This window comes from Coregonus lavaretus (genome assembly GCF_964263955.1).
Source record: "Coregonus lavaretus genome assembly, chromosome: 16".
Classification (NCBI taxonomy): Eukaryota; Metazoa; Chordata; class Actinopteri; order Salmoniformes; family Salmonidae; genus Coregonus; species Coregonus lavaretus.
This window is the reverse complement of record NC_140003.1, coordinates 26235265-26250747: the sequence shown is the minus strand read 5'-3', so window position 1 is coordinate 26250747 and position 15483 is coordinate 26235265.

Below are 15483 nucleotides of genomic sequence, written 5' to 3'. Positions count from 1 at the left end.
TTATGCTAATGAGAGCTACTTTGGAATGGCATGTTGGCACCAGAAGAGAGTAGTGAGGGTTTCTATTACAGTGGTTGCCATATATCTATCAAATGTGAAAATACTCCTTTATTTATTCATTCATGCGTAGCTTAAAACTTGCGTGCCAAATCACTTAGCTAAGACTTTCTTCATCAAGGTCAGTTTGATAGCTTTTACATGTTCACACCCCTCTTGTTGGCGGAATATTTCTTGCATTTTTAAAGCCTAATTTCCCACAATTGAACACATTTAGTATGGGGCAGAGAATTATTTTACTGTTTTAAAGCTAATTTCTTACAAAAAATTAATGAACTCAAGTCTTATGTGTGTTTATATGATACCAGATGTCTGTGGTCTGTATTGACCCTGTTCTGGGTCCGGATCCGGACCGCGGTCCACCAGTTGAGTATGGGGGATGTAGGGAATAGGGTGCCATTTGGGATGTAGCCCTAGTGTTAGATGGAGATGGACTTTACTTCTGAGTGCAATCACAACAATATGCAAAGGTTTGCTGAGGCCTTGGAGTGGTTGCTAGCCTCCAGGAAAATAGGCTAAGGCATACACTGGTTTTAGACATGCGAAAGTCAGCCTGTTTACCATAATAATTGGATTTTTTTGTGTGGCCAGGGGCCTTCGGCCTATTAAGTGGCAGCCTTAACCTTAGTTTTAGCACAATTTTGGCCTATTTTCTCCCTTCTGCTAATTTAGCCATTGATCATCTAGTCATTTGGATTCAGAGAACTGACATCCACTGCCAACTTTCTCTTTCTTTAGAGTTTTTAACATAAAATTCAAGTGTTTAGAAACATATCCATAACCCTGGAACATTTGATTTTCACAACTGCTAGTTATACATTTCTATTTTGTATTTTACTTTTTATATCTATTCAGAATCAGGGTTGGCCCTGTCTTTTTGGGGGCCCTAAGCAAGATTTGGTTCGCTTATGTTGCTTTTTGGGTAGGGCCAGCCCTGATTAGAGTGTACAGTATGATTTACTATACATTGATTGTTGAAATTAGCCAGAGGTGTCAACAGTACTTGCATGGTTGAAAGTGAATAACTCAACTATGCCTAACAGGGCAACTTTTGTCAGTCTCTAAAGTTCAACTTACTTACAATAGAAAATCTATATACAGTGTGTGCAAATGTAGTAAGTTATGGAGGTAAGGCAATAAAAAGGCCATAGCGCAAAATAATTACAATTTAGTATTAACACTGGAATGATAGATGTGCAGAAGATGATGTGCAGATAGAGATACTGGGGTGCAAATGAGCAAATAAATAACAATATGGGGATGAGGTGGTTGGGTGGGCTAATTACAGATGGGCTGTGTACAGCTGCAGTGATCGGTAAGCTGCTCTGACAACTGATGCTTAAAGTTAGTGAGGGAGAGAAGAGTCTCCAGCTTCAGAGATTTTTGCAGTTCGTTCCAGTCATTAGCAGCAGAGAACTGGAAGGAATGGCGGCCAAAGGAGGTGTTGGCTTTGGCGATGACCAGTGAGATATACCTGTTGGAGCACATACTACGGGTGGGTGTTGCTATGGTGACCAATAAGCTAAGATAAGGCGGGGATTTGCCAAGCAGTTATTTATAGATGACCTGGAGCCAGTGGGTTTGGTGACGAATATGTAGTGAGGGCCAGCCAACGAGAGCGTACAGGTCACAATGGTGGGTAGTATATGGGGCTTTGGTGACAAAACGGATGGCACTGTGATAGACTACATCCAATTTGCTGAGTAGAGTGTTGGAGGCTATTTTGTAAATGACATCGCCGAAGTCAAGGATCGGTAGGATAGTCAGTTTTACGAGGGCATGTTTGGCAGCATGAGTGAAGGAGGCTTTGTTGCGAAATAGAAAGCCGATTCTAGATTTAACTTTGGATTGGAGATGCTTAATGTGAGTCTGGAAGGAGAGTTTACGGTCTAACCAGTCACCTAGGTATTTGTAGTTGTCCACATATTCTAAGTCAGACCCGCCGAGAGTAGTGATTCTAGTCGGGCAGGCGGGTGCAAGCAGTGTTCAATTGAAGAGCATACATTTAGTTTTACTAGCGTTCAAGAGCAGTTGGAGGCTATGGAAGGAGTGTTGTATGCATTGAAGCTCGTTTGGAGGTTTGTTAACACAGTGTCCAATGAAGGGCCAGATGTATACAAAATGGTGTCGTCTGCATAGAGGTGGATCTGAGAGTTACCAGCAGCAAGAGCGACATTATTGATATACACAGAGAATAGAGTCGGCCCGAGAATTGAACCCTGTGGCACCCCCATAGAGTGATGCAGATGTAATCATTTGTAACCAGCCAGAAGACTGACGGAATGGCCTGGGAGGATATATCAACAATTCATAGTGCTGAAATGTGAAAAGTTATAGCCCAGCAGGGGCCTAATTTATAATCGTTGCATACATTTCTGCGAGCGCCATTTCTGAAAAGTCTGCGCATGTACAAATATATTGAGATTTATAAACTTGACACACGTCATACAGTACATACGCATGTTTCCCGTTATAAATCAGACCTGTCGTAAATCTGTTTGCGTGTGAACTAACATTAGTTCTCCGCCTGGAAAACGCCCTCCATTCACCTTTTATGGTGACAAACAATAACGCCCTTTATTCGCTGCATAATTTGGAACTATTGGCATTAGGGTGTTTTCGTAATCTGGAGTGTCAGAGTGCACTCAGAGTGCGCTCAGGGTGTTCATAAACTCAGAGGGTTGTCAGATTGTCCGTTCGTAAATTCAGAGCGTTTCGTGAGCGCCATCTACACTGAACAAAAATATAAACACAACATGCAACAATTTCAACGATTTTACTGAGTTACAGTTCATATAAGGAAATCAGTCAATATAAATAAATAAATTAGGCCCAAATTTACATTTACATTTACATTTACATCATTTAGAAGACGCTCTTATCCAGAGCGACTTACAAATTGGTGCATTCAACTTATGATAGCAAGTGGGACAACCAACTTTTTTTTTTATGGGGGGGTGGGGGAGTGGGGGGTAGAAGGATTACTTTATACTATTCCAAGTATTCCTTAAAGAGGTAGGGTTTCAAGTGTCTCCGGAAGGTGGTCAGTGACTCCGCTGTCCTGGCATCGTGGGGGAGCTTGTTCCACCATTGGGGTGCCAGAGCAGCAAATAGCTTTGACTTGGCTGAGCGGGAACTGTGGTTCTGTAGAGGTAGGGGGGCTAGCAGGCCAGAGGTGGATGAACATAGTGCCCTCGTTTGGGTGTAGGGTCTGATCAGAGCCTGAAGGTAAGGAGGTGCTGTTCCCCTCAAAGCTCCGTAGGCAAGCACCATGGTCTTGTAGTAGATGCGAGCCTCAACTGGAAGCCAGTGGAGTGTGCGGAGGAGCGGGGTGACATGAGAGAACTTGGGAAGGTCGAACACCAGACGGGCTGCGGCGTTCTGGATAAGTTGTAGGGGTTTAATGGAACAGGAAGGGAGGCCAGCCAACAGTGAGTTGCAGTAATCCAGACGGGAGATGACAAGTGCCTGGATTAGGACCTGTGCCGCTTTCTGTGTAAGGTAGGGTCGTACTCTGCGAATGTTGTAGAGCATGAACCTGCAAGATCGGGTCACCGCTTTGATGTTAGCGGAGAACGACAGGGTGTTGTCCAGGGTCACGCCAAGGCTCTTTGCACTCTGGGAGGAGGACACAATGGAGTTGTCAACCATGATGGCGAGATCATGGAGCGGGCAGTCCTTCCCCGGGAGGAAGAGAAACTCTGTCTTGCCGAGGTTCAGCTTGAGGTGGTGATCCGACATCCACACTGATATGTCTGCCAGACATGCAGAGATGCGATTTGCCATCTGGTTATCAGAAGGGGAAAGGAGAAAATTAATTGTGTGTCGTCTGCGTAGCAATGATAGGAGAAACCATGTGAGGATATGACAGAGCCAAGTGACTTGGTGTATAGAGAGAATATGAGAGGGCCTAGAACTGAGCCCTGGGGGACACCAGTGGTGAGAGCACATGGTGCAGAGACAGATTCTCGCCACGCCACCTGGTAGGACTGACCTGTCAGGTAGAACGCAATCCAAGAGTGAGCAGCACCGGAGATGCCCAACTCGGAGAGGGTGGAGAGGAGGATCTGATGGTTCACAGTATCAAAGGCAGCGGATAGGTCTAGAAGGATAAGAGCAGAGGAGAGAGAGTTAGCTTTAGCAGTGCGGAGAGCCTCCGTGACACAGAGAAGAGCAGTCTCAGTTGAATGACCAGTCTTGAAACCTGACTGGTTTGGATCAAGAAGGTCATTCTGAGAGAGATAGCAGGAGAGTTGGCTAGAGACGGCACACTCAAGAGTTTTGGAGAGAAAAGAAAGAAGGGATACTGGTCTGTAGTTGTTGACATCAGAGGGATCGAGTGTAGGTTTTTTGAGGAGAGGTGCAACTCTCGCTCTCTTGAAGACGGAAGGGACATGGCCAGCGGTCAAGGATGAATTGATGAGCGAGGTGAGGTAAGGGAGAAGGTCTCCGGAAATGGTCTGGAGAAGAGAGGAGGGGATAGGGTCAAGCGGGCAGGTTGTTGGGCGGCCGGCCGTCACAAGTCGCAAGATTTCATCTGGAGAGACAGGGGAGAAAGAAGTCAAATCATAGGGTAGGGCAGTGTGAGCAGGACCAGCGATGTTATTTTACTTAATAAATGAGGATCGGATGTCGTCAACCTTCTTTTCAAAATGGTTGATGAAGTCATCCACAGAGAGGGAGGAGGGAGAGGGAGGAGGAGGAGGATTCAGCAGGGAGGAGAAGGTGGCAAAGAGCTTCCTAGGGTTAGAGGCAGAGGCTTGAAATTTAGAGTGGTAGAAAGTGGCTTTAGCAGCGGAAACAGAAGAAGAGAATGTAGAGAGGAGGGAGTGAAAAAATGACAGATCCGCAGGGAGTTTAGTTTTCCTCAATTTCCGCTCGGCTGCCCGGAGCCCTCTTCTGTGAGCTCGCAATGAGTCGTCAAGCCACGGAGCAGGAGGGGAGGACCGAGCCGGCCGAGAGGATAGGGGACATAGAGAGTCAAAAGATGCAGAAAGGGAGGAGAGGAGGGTTGAGGAGGCAGAATCAGGAGATCGGAGGGAGAAGGATTTAGCAGAGGGAAGAGATGATAGGATGGAAGAGGAGAGAGTAGCGGGAGAGAGAGAGCGAAGGTTGCGACGTCACACTACCATCTGAGTAGGGGCAGAGTGAGTAGTGTTGGAGGAGAGCGAGAGAGAAATGGATACAAAGTAGTGGTCAGAGACTTGGAGGGGAGTTGCAGTGAGATTAGTAGAAGAACAGCGTATTGCCTGCCTTGTGAGTAGGGGGGGGGGGGGGGGGGGGGGGGGGGGGGGGGGGTGAGAGGGTGAGGTCAAAAGAGGAAAGGAGTGAAAAGAAGGAGGCAGAGAGAAATAAGTCAAAGGCAGACGTAGGGAGGTTAAAGTCACCCAGAACTGTGAGGGGTGAGCCATCCTCAGGAAAGGAAGTTATCAAGGCGTCAAGCTCATTGATGAACTCTCCAAGGGAACCTGGAGGGCGATAAATGACAAGGATGTTAAGCTTGAATGGGCTAGTGATTGTGACAGCATGGAATTCAAATGAGGAGATAGACAGATGGGTCAGGGGAAAAAGAGAGAATGTCCACTTGGGAGAGATGAGGATTCCTGTGCCACCGCCGCGCTGACCAGATGCTCTCGGGGTATGCGAGAACACATGGTTAGACGAGGAAAGAGCAGTAGGAGTAGCAGTGTTTTCTGTAGTAATCCATGTTTCCGTCAGCGCCAAGAAGTCGAGGGACTGGAGGGTAGCATAGGCTGAGATGAACTCTGTCTTGTTGGCCGCAGAACGGCAGTTCCAGAGGCTGCCGGAGACGTGGAACTCCACGTGGGTCGTGCGCGCAGGGACCACCAGATTAGAGTGGCAACAGCCACGTGGTGTGAAGCGTTTGTATGGCCTGTGCAGAGAGGAGAGAACAGGGATAGACAGACACATAGTCTGACTATCCCTGGGAATACAGATACAAAATATTATTACAAAATAAAGTAGTGCCGTGGATCAGAAAACCAGTCAGATTCTGATGTGACCCCCATTTGCCTATGCGTCTCCTTCGCATAGAGTTGATTAGTCTGTTGATTGTGGCCTGGGGAATGTTGTCCCACTCCTTTTCAATGGCTGAGCGAAGTTGCTGGATATTGGTGGGAACTGGAACACGCTGTCATACACGTCGAGCATGCCAAACATTATCAATGCGTGACATGTCTGGTGAGTATGCAGGCCATGGAAGAACTGGGACATTTTCAGCTTCCAGGAATTGTGTACAGATCCTTGCGACATGGGGCCGTGCATTATCATGTTGAAACATGAGGTGATCACGGAGGATGAATAGCATGACAATAACGTTGACATCAGTAAATACCTTGCCCACATGACGCCATACACATTGTCTGCCATCTGGGCTCAGTTCTAGACCCTCTCCTATTCTCTCTACACACCAAGTCACTTGGCTCTGTCATATCCTCACATGGTCTCTCCTATCATTGCTACGCAGACGACACACAATTCATTTTCTCCGTGGAGCTTCTCTTCCTCCCGGGACTGCCCGCTCCATGATCTCGCCATCACGGTTGACAGCTCCATTGTGTCCTCCTCCCAGAGTGCAAAGAACCTTGGTGTGACCCTGGACAACACCCTGTCGTTCTCCGCTAACATCAAAGCGGTGACCCGATCCTGCAGGTTCATGCTCTACAACATTCGCAGAGTACGACCCTACCTTACACAGAAAGCAGCACAGGTCCTAATCCAGGCACTTGTCATCTCCCGTCTGGATTACTGCAACTCGCTGTTGGCTGGGCTCCCTGCCTGTGCCATTAAACCCCTACAACTTATCCAGAACGCTGCAGCCCGTCTTGTGTTCAACCTTCGCAAGTTCTCTCACATCACCCCGCTCCTCCGCACACTCCACTGGCTTCCAGTTGAAGCTTGCATCTACTACAAAACCATGGTGCTTGCCTACGGAGCTGTGAGGGGAACGGCACCTCCTTACCTTCAGGCTCTGATCCGACCCTACACCCAAACGAGGGCACTACGTTCATCCACCTCTGGCCTGCTAGCCCCCCTACCTCTACGGAAGCACAGTTCCCGCTCAGCCCAGTCAAAACTATTCGCTGCTCTGGCACCCCAACTGACCACCTTCCGGAGACACTTGAAACCCTACCTCTTTAAAGAATACCTGGAATAGTATAAAAGTAATCCTTCTACCCCCTTCTCCCCCACCCCCTCCATTAAAAAAATAAAATAATAATAATAATAATAATAATAATAATAATAATAATAGGGTGGTTGTCCCACTGGCTATCATAAGTTGAATGCACCAATTTGTAAGTCGCTCTGGATAAGAGCGTCTGCTAAAGGACTTAAATGTAAATCTGCCCGGTACAGTTGAAACCAGAATGAATTTGTAAAGAGCATACTTCTCCAGCGTGCCAGTGGCCATCGAAGGTGTGCATTTGCCCACTGAAGTCAGTTACGACGCCAAACTGCAGTCAGGTCAAGACACTGCTGAGGACAACAAGCACGCAGATGAGCTTCCTTGACAGTTTGTGCAGAAATTATTCGCTTGTGCGAACCCACAGTTTAATCTGCTGTCCAGTTGGCTGGTCTCAGATGATTCCGCAGGTGAAGAAGTCAGATGTGGAGGTCCTGGGCTGGCGTGGTTACATGTGGTCTGCGGTTGTGAGGCTGGTTGGACATACTGTCAAATTCTCTAAAACGACGTTGGATGCCTTTTTTATTGTCCACAGCACAAGGTGCACCTGTGTAATGATCATGCTGTTTAATCAGCTTCTTGATATGCCACACCTGTCAGGTGATTATCTTGGCAAAGGCAAAATGCTCACTAACAGTGATGTAAACAGAGAGAAATAAGCTTTTTGTGCAAATTGAACCTTTCTGGGATCTTTTATTTCAGCTATTGAAACATGGGACCAACACTTTACATGTTGTATTTATATATATATATTTTCAGTATAATAGAGCCCCACAGTGGAGGTGCCACAAAACCTAGTGGTCAAACAGGGAAATGGTTCCAATCATTTTTCCACCATTTATTTTTCCTATAGGGGATTTTAGAAACAGTTAAAATAAGGGCTGTGTTTTGTGTAGGCTTACACTGGCTTGTCATTTTAATAATCATGTACATTTCTCTTGGACAAGGTGACTTTTACCAATATATTCAGCTCTATTTATTCTCAGATTCAAAAATGCTAATTAGCATCAAAGTAGACATCATGCAAAACTACAAAACCCTGCAAGCTCCTGCACGTCATCTCTAGCTGACACCTTTGCTAACAGGTATTGTGTCAATGAAAAACGTGCACAAGAGATTCTTACATTTTCCTCGATTCGGAAGTCTCGTCCAGATCATCATGGCATTTATAGTTCTTTATGATAGCCACATTAGCAGCTAATTAGCGTTTCATTTTTTGGGGGTAAATACAGACAAATATATTGCTAAAAGTAATCTTGTCCTAGAGAGATTTACACGGTTATCAAAATGTCACGCCAGGGTAAGCCTGCACGAAACACAGCCCTTATTTTAAGTGTTTCTAAAATCCCTTATTGGAAAAATGAATGGTGAAAAAACAATTAGAACCATTTCCCTGTTTGACCGCTAAGTTGAATGGGTATTATGACTCATACTGTGGTACTCTATAGGCTTGCGTCTTGCTAGGGCATTGTGGATGTGGATGTGGATGGTCGATGGGCGTTAAAGCCGCAGACTTTTGGCTGATATTCCATTTATTGCTCTGCCTTCTCATCAATTAATGTAATTGCATATGCAGCACACCTGTACTGTTTGATAATGACTTTATCATCAAGATTGTCTGTATATGTTTAAATTCAATATATTGTGATGTTGAGGTGTGCATTGTTATTGAATAGGTGTTTGCATTTCGGACCAACTGCAACATGTAAAAAACAATTCATCATGGTTCAATCAATCTCAATAATTATGTGTCAAAATACAAAAAGCAATGGATGATGGGTGATAAGTTTTCCCTAAGTGTCAAACCATGATAGTGGAGTAGTGCAGAGTAGGGTCATATCTCTGTGGCTCTCCTATTCACTGGCAATAAGAAGGTAATTTTGATCCATAATGAAGCGGGAGATATAACACAGTTCCAATGTGTGAAAGGATTCCTCACAGACTCAAGTCATCACATCATAACTGGAATCAGCGGAGATAATACAAAGGAGGTCTGAGGCAACAAAAAAAATCCCTTTTTAGATGACTTGACCAGTGACTTCCAGTACCGTAAGAAGCATAGCGAAAATGAAGGGGTTAGGCCGTTACGGTTATCAGGAAAGCAGAATATGAGCTGCACCTTTGTATTAAGCAACAGTAAATAAATGTATATATGACAATGTGATGAGCCCAATAAGTTGCTGAAATAAGTTGCTAAATTACCTCTACAAATACAATTAGCCAATCGGCGAGAGATGGCGTAAGTGGATGCTGAATTTTAATCGAGCAGCGCGTCGAGCAAAGTTGGTGGAGATGAATGGACAATAGTATTGTCAAAGAATGGAACAAAAAGGAAATTGTCTAAAATTGGAGTGGAGGATACGTGTATGTCGGATAATGATTTGTTTCTATGTTGAATAAGGATGAGTATCTGGGAGACCCGTTTGAGGTGTCGAAGATGCTCAAGCATACGCTGGGAAAAGTGGAGTCTATCAGAGTGACGTAACATTATGACTATAACTACTGCTCCCTGAAGGAGGAAAACCAGGTACAACACATCACTATGGGGAGTCGCGTTGTTACGACATCAACTGAAGAACTACAATCACGCCTGACAAGGCCAATTCAAATCGTGCCTCACTGGAGGCCCCGCCTTTCAGAGGTGATAATGGTGAGGCTCGGATTCATTCCTTCAATTCAGTAACGCGCTTCACCGAGCCGAGAACCTGGCGGAGTGGGGCCAAACAGGTGTTGTACCTCATTTCCCTCCTTCAGGGAACAGTAGTTAAAGTCATAACTTTACGTTCCTATTCAGTTGGTACACTCGGTTCAACACATCACTATGGGAACTGAAATCCAGCCCCAAGCCAACCTCAACAGATACCAAATAAAACGGCCCACGGCCCAACCCTCAAAAAGCGGTAGTCTGGGTATCGCGCAAACTGCACACTGCCTAATGACACTCTCCTGTCCCAGCTGTAAGCACACTGTGGGCCATCCAAGCAACAAAACCTCACAAAAGTGTGTGGTGTGTAGTGGAAATTCGAATCAATACTGAGGAGAGACAGGGTCAATCACCAATCAGGATATTACTTTATTCAAAACATATTAATAAGGTAATAAGCGAGGCTGAGAGCCCCGACACAAAGAATACAAAGATATTTTATAGCAAAGATACACCCTTAGTCTACATGACAAATAACAGATGTATGGAATGGGTCACAAGGTGAGACTTGATATTTGAGAAAGGAGTATCCCTCAGCCAGTTAGCATTTGCTATGAAGACTGTTCTTATTGTACAGAAACCAGAGTTTGGCCCCCAAAACAAGCTTCCTCTCATCATTATCCATACCCGAGCCATCTCTCCCTGGTACCTCATTATACACAAACACCAACTCATTCTATGGAATGCATGCTGTAGGTTTAATCACCAAAGGCATCATAAATCTACTGTCAGTGTTAACACAGACACATGAGAGTTCTAAGAACCCTATTCTATTGCAGAAAACAACCATTTGATTCAATAACAGTATTATAACAGCATCTTGTAATTTTTGCTCTCACAGGTGACACCCAACTCCCCTACATTCAACCCTTTAAATAATGCCCAAGCCGCCACCAGACCCCTGGTGGAGTGGCCGCATACACCATTATGTAACCCCTGCCCCTTTGCTGCTACATGCCAGGGAGATAACCTCCACAATCCAGTGTGAGAGGCACTGCTTAGTGAGAGCTCTACCTTGAGCCGGATTAACAAAACAGACAAAAAGCTGGTTACCCAAATGGAAATCCTGAGTCCGCTCAATGTACGTGCGTAAAGCGCAAACAGAGGAGGCGAAAAGGGGAATAGCTCAAAAGCTAAAGATCTGTAGGAAATAGCTATGACTTTTGGGGCAAAGGCCTCATTAGGACGCAACGTCATCTTAGATTCGCTAGGTAAGAACTGAGTACAGGAAGGGTGCAAAGATAATGCGTGGAGATCACCCAAGTTCTTAGCCAAAGCTAAAGCCAGGAGCAGGGAAGTTTTATAGGAGAGAATTTACTAATCCACCAACTCCAACTCCAACTCAAAACCAGTCTAAGCCGGCACACACCCTTTAGGAAGCGCCAGACCCGGGGGTGAGCTCCCGTCATGGCTCCGTCAACACCAACATGACATGCAGACATAGCAGCCATGCACACTTTCAGAGTGGAGAATGAATGACCCTGCTTAAAAGCTCCTGTAGAAACATCAGAATTGTTTAAAATAATACTTTGAAAAGGAATAACTCCTTTGTCTCTCCGTGCGCCTGAGACAGTAAATCCCTGAGCAACAGAAATGGCAAGCCATGGTTTCTTCGGCTATCGGGGAGTCACAACAGTCAATGACAAGCCCTCCAGACGCACCCCCTCCAGAGTGGGCTGAATCAGCCCCACTGGAGGAAATGCGTAAAGAAGATTTAGTGGCCACTTGTGGGCCAGCGCCTCCGTTCCCAACGGAGCGCTCGAGTCCCCCATTGAGAAGAACAGACAACAATGTAAACACCACTCCTGAAGGAGAGGGCCCTCCCTAGCCAAAAGATCCTTACTCCAACCAAAAGAGCCGTACTCCACAACAAGAGGAAGTGAGCCACGATAGGAGGGAGCCTTGTGTTTTGAGTGCCAGAAACACCCTCAGGCGTTTCCAGGTATTAGATACGGAGTGCGCACTGAGCACCCCTCTATTGAACCACCCTCGTACAACACTCCCAACTGGAGGGGAATGCTTTGAGAAGGAAACAGACAGCGCATTTGGAAATTCATACCTCCAAGACAGTGTGTGGAAAACAGCAAGTTTGCATTCAGCATTGCTTGTTCTGTTAACAACTCTGCTACCAACATTTGATCGCCTTTAAAAGACCATAACTCGTATCACCAGATCCAATAGGGACTAGCGCACATGGACGCCACAGGCCAGGCTTGGCGATGAAATTCCTGACAAAACATATATGGTTGAAGGGGGGCCCCTTATGGACAGAGAGTGAGTTACCCCTTTATCCCCAAGCATTTGGGTATGGAGGGAAACTCGTTTTATTACTCTCACACTGGGGAGAAAAAACACATATGGGAGACAACACTTTCGACACACGTGAACACTGTGGAACTTGGGGTTGAAAAATAACTGTGTTTATGTGCCAAGGTACACCCGAAGCCCAGCCCACTCTGGGTACCGGGGCCCCGGTGACCAGTGACGTAACTCGATTGGCCGTGCAACTGGGGGTACTGTTGTCACAATGATTATTCACTCGCTTAGGTGGCAAGATGCGTCCCAGTAACCAGATGGCACACAACGCAGGAATTCACACATTCAACAAATAGACCCAGGAATTGTTTTTTTATCATGGAGGATATCATACACAACAGTCATAGGTACCGCCAACAACGCACCTTGTGACCTAGCTGGAAATGGGACAGACAGCTCTCACAAACTGACCACATTTGTGGTAACAGACTGGCGATCCGCAATTGAATATAATTCCCAGGAATTAAATGCATTAGCTAAAAACAGACAGCTCATTTTGGGGTTCCTTATGAACCACAGAGACAGCATTAGCAATGAATCACATTATGAGCCCTATTGTGGACAGCGACCGAGTTGCTCGTCTTATCACTCACCCTGGGAAGAAATACCACTAGAAACCCGTGAACACGGGGGAACAGAGGGGGCATTAATAGCTTGGATAAGCTTCCAACATAATTTGTGCTTCCCTGAGACTGGAGCCCGCCCCTTTTTGGGAAAAGGGGGCTCACCCCAAGGCTGAAGTACTCCATTTGGCCATAACCAACACGGAGCACTGTTGTCACTGCAATGTTTTGGTGGAGGGGAACACAAGCGACTCAGTGAGTTAGACCCGTGCCACAAGCCCCTCGCTCCGGGGGTTACCCGAGCAAGATGCCCGGGGGCTGCTTCCTCATCGGAGGTGCACACACATGCCTTGCTTCCTCCACTCCCTACAACTCCAGGAGTTGGAAACAGTGGAGGGGTTGCCACAACATAGCGGGTTCATTTGCCGGTAGTTATGTGTAATGGTGGTCCTCTGTAGCTCAGCTGGTAGAGCACGGCGCTTGTAACGCCAAGGTAGTGGGTTCGATCCCCGGGACCACCCATACACAAAAAATGTATGCACGCGTGACTGTAAGTCGCTTTGGATAAAAGCGTCTGCTAAATGGCATATTATTATTATATTATTATGATAGCCGACGTTAGCCATGAGGCTTTAGTCTAAGCTAAACTGGTAGCCAAGCCTGAGATAGCCCAGAGCCAGCCGAAGAAAGGCTTTTTGACAGTAGCACTGTGAGGTGGGACCGGTCAGTTAACCAAGTGACTGAACGCCTGGTACACTAAATAAGAGAGCTACACCAGCAATTCCACCATGGAGAGGCAGGAATAGCTAGTAGCAGTAGCTAGCCCACCTTGGGCGAGTTAGCTAACCTGGTTAGCATACTTTGCAGCGTTTAGCTGGCCTGGTCTCGACAGTCTCGTAGGACCAGATCACCGAGGCGGGCCAGTCCTTTCATTGACCAAGTCTGGGAAGAGAGGCAAGCGACGCTTGACTGAGGAAAGCACAGGAGGCAGGGAGTCTCCACCGAACCTGGCCGACCTCTCCCTTCGAGAGTAGCCTCCCGCAACCGGCGACAATACACACAGGACCTGGGTTGAGCGAGGGCAGCTTCTGCATGCACCAAGCCCAGGTTAAACGAGACATTTGATCTGACCAAAGAACCAAATATATCCCGTGTCCTACAACTCAGACTTAGCCGAGGCATAGGCCTCTGGGAGAGAAGAGTCACTATTGGAAACACCAAGCAGCCATTGACAAAGCACACGCAAACTGGTTCAAGCGAGGGCAGCCTGAGCATGCACCAAGCCGAGACATTCAAGACAACAAATGTGAGTATCTTTTGGTGATATGTGATCAATCAATTTTCAATTTTATTTTATATAGCCCTTCTTACATCAGCTAATATCTCGAAGTGCTGTACAGAAACCCAGCCTAAAACCCCAAACAGCTAGTAATGCAGGTGTAGAAGCACGGTGGCTAGGAAAAACTCCCTAGAAAGGCGAAAACCTAGGAAGAAACCTAGAGAGGAACCAGGCTATGAGGGGTGGCCAGTCCTCTTCTGGCTGTGCCGGGTGGAGATTATAACAGAACCATGCCAAGATGTTCAAAAATGTTCATAAGTGACAAGCATGGTCAAATAATAATCAGGAATAAATCTCAGTTGGCTTTTCATAGCCGATCATTAAGAGTTGAAAACAGCAGGTCTGGGACAGGTAGGGGTTCCATAACCGCAGGCAGAACAGTTGAAACTGGAATAGCAGCAAGGCCAGGCGGACTGGGGACAGCAAGGAGTCACCACGGTGATATGGTCGCGAACCCAACCCGGATTGTTAGCCTTCGTTGTTTCGGTCATGTTAGTCATCTTACTCATTGTTATAGCCAGGCTAAGCAACCCGAAGAATAACTAATTGGTTTGTAGGTAGAAAACTACGAAAACAAAAGAGCAGAAGAACTGAAGGAAGAATCCGAGCCTCAGTGTTATTCCTTGTGGAAGGCGGGACTGCCAGCGAGGCACGGTTTTCATTGGCCTTGTCAGGCATGATTGTAGTTCTATAGTTGAAGTTGCAAGAGCGTGACTTCCCATAGTGATGTGTTGTACCGAGAGGGAATTAGACCTTTTAGATCAAGAAAACTCTGTTCTCAAACTGCATAAAACCGTCTCGTGTCATCTATGCTGTTGTATCTGAACTGGATTATAGAAGCCAAGGGCTCCTCTTCTTTGGAAGTGCAACACAAAAAGAGATGCTTTCTCAACCGTAAAAATCAACTACTTAACTGTCAGCAATTGGAAAGAATTCAACAATCCCCTTTGGCTAATGAATGGATAAGGAGTCATAAAAAAACATAATTTTGAATCTCTCCTTGAATTTATCTCCTTTCATTTAAATAATTTAAGGCTATTCCCATTTAGGCTAAACTCTTTAAATTAATTATGGACCCGTAAAAGAAAGCTAATTGTCATTGTCATAAGTGTCAGAATTATTAAAGACTATTGTGACATGGCCTCAAACATGTTCATTTACTCCAATGGTGTCCATTCAGGGAAAGTTATTTTATGTTGTTAAAAAATACAAGCAAAAAAGGATGGGGAAATACAATACTTGCTGTAAGGCATGGAACAGCTTTGAAGAAGATGAAAGTTCCAGAACAAAATTGAGGGAA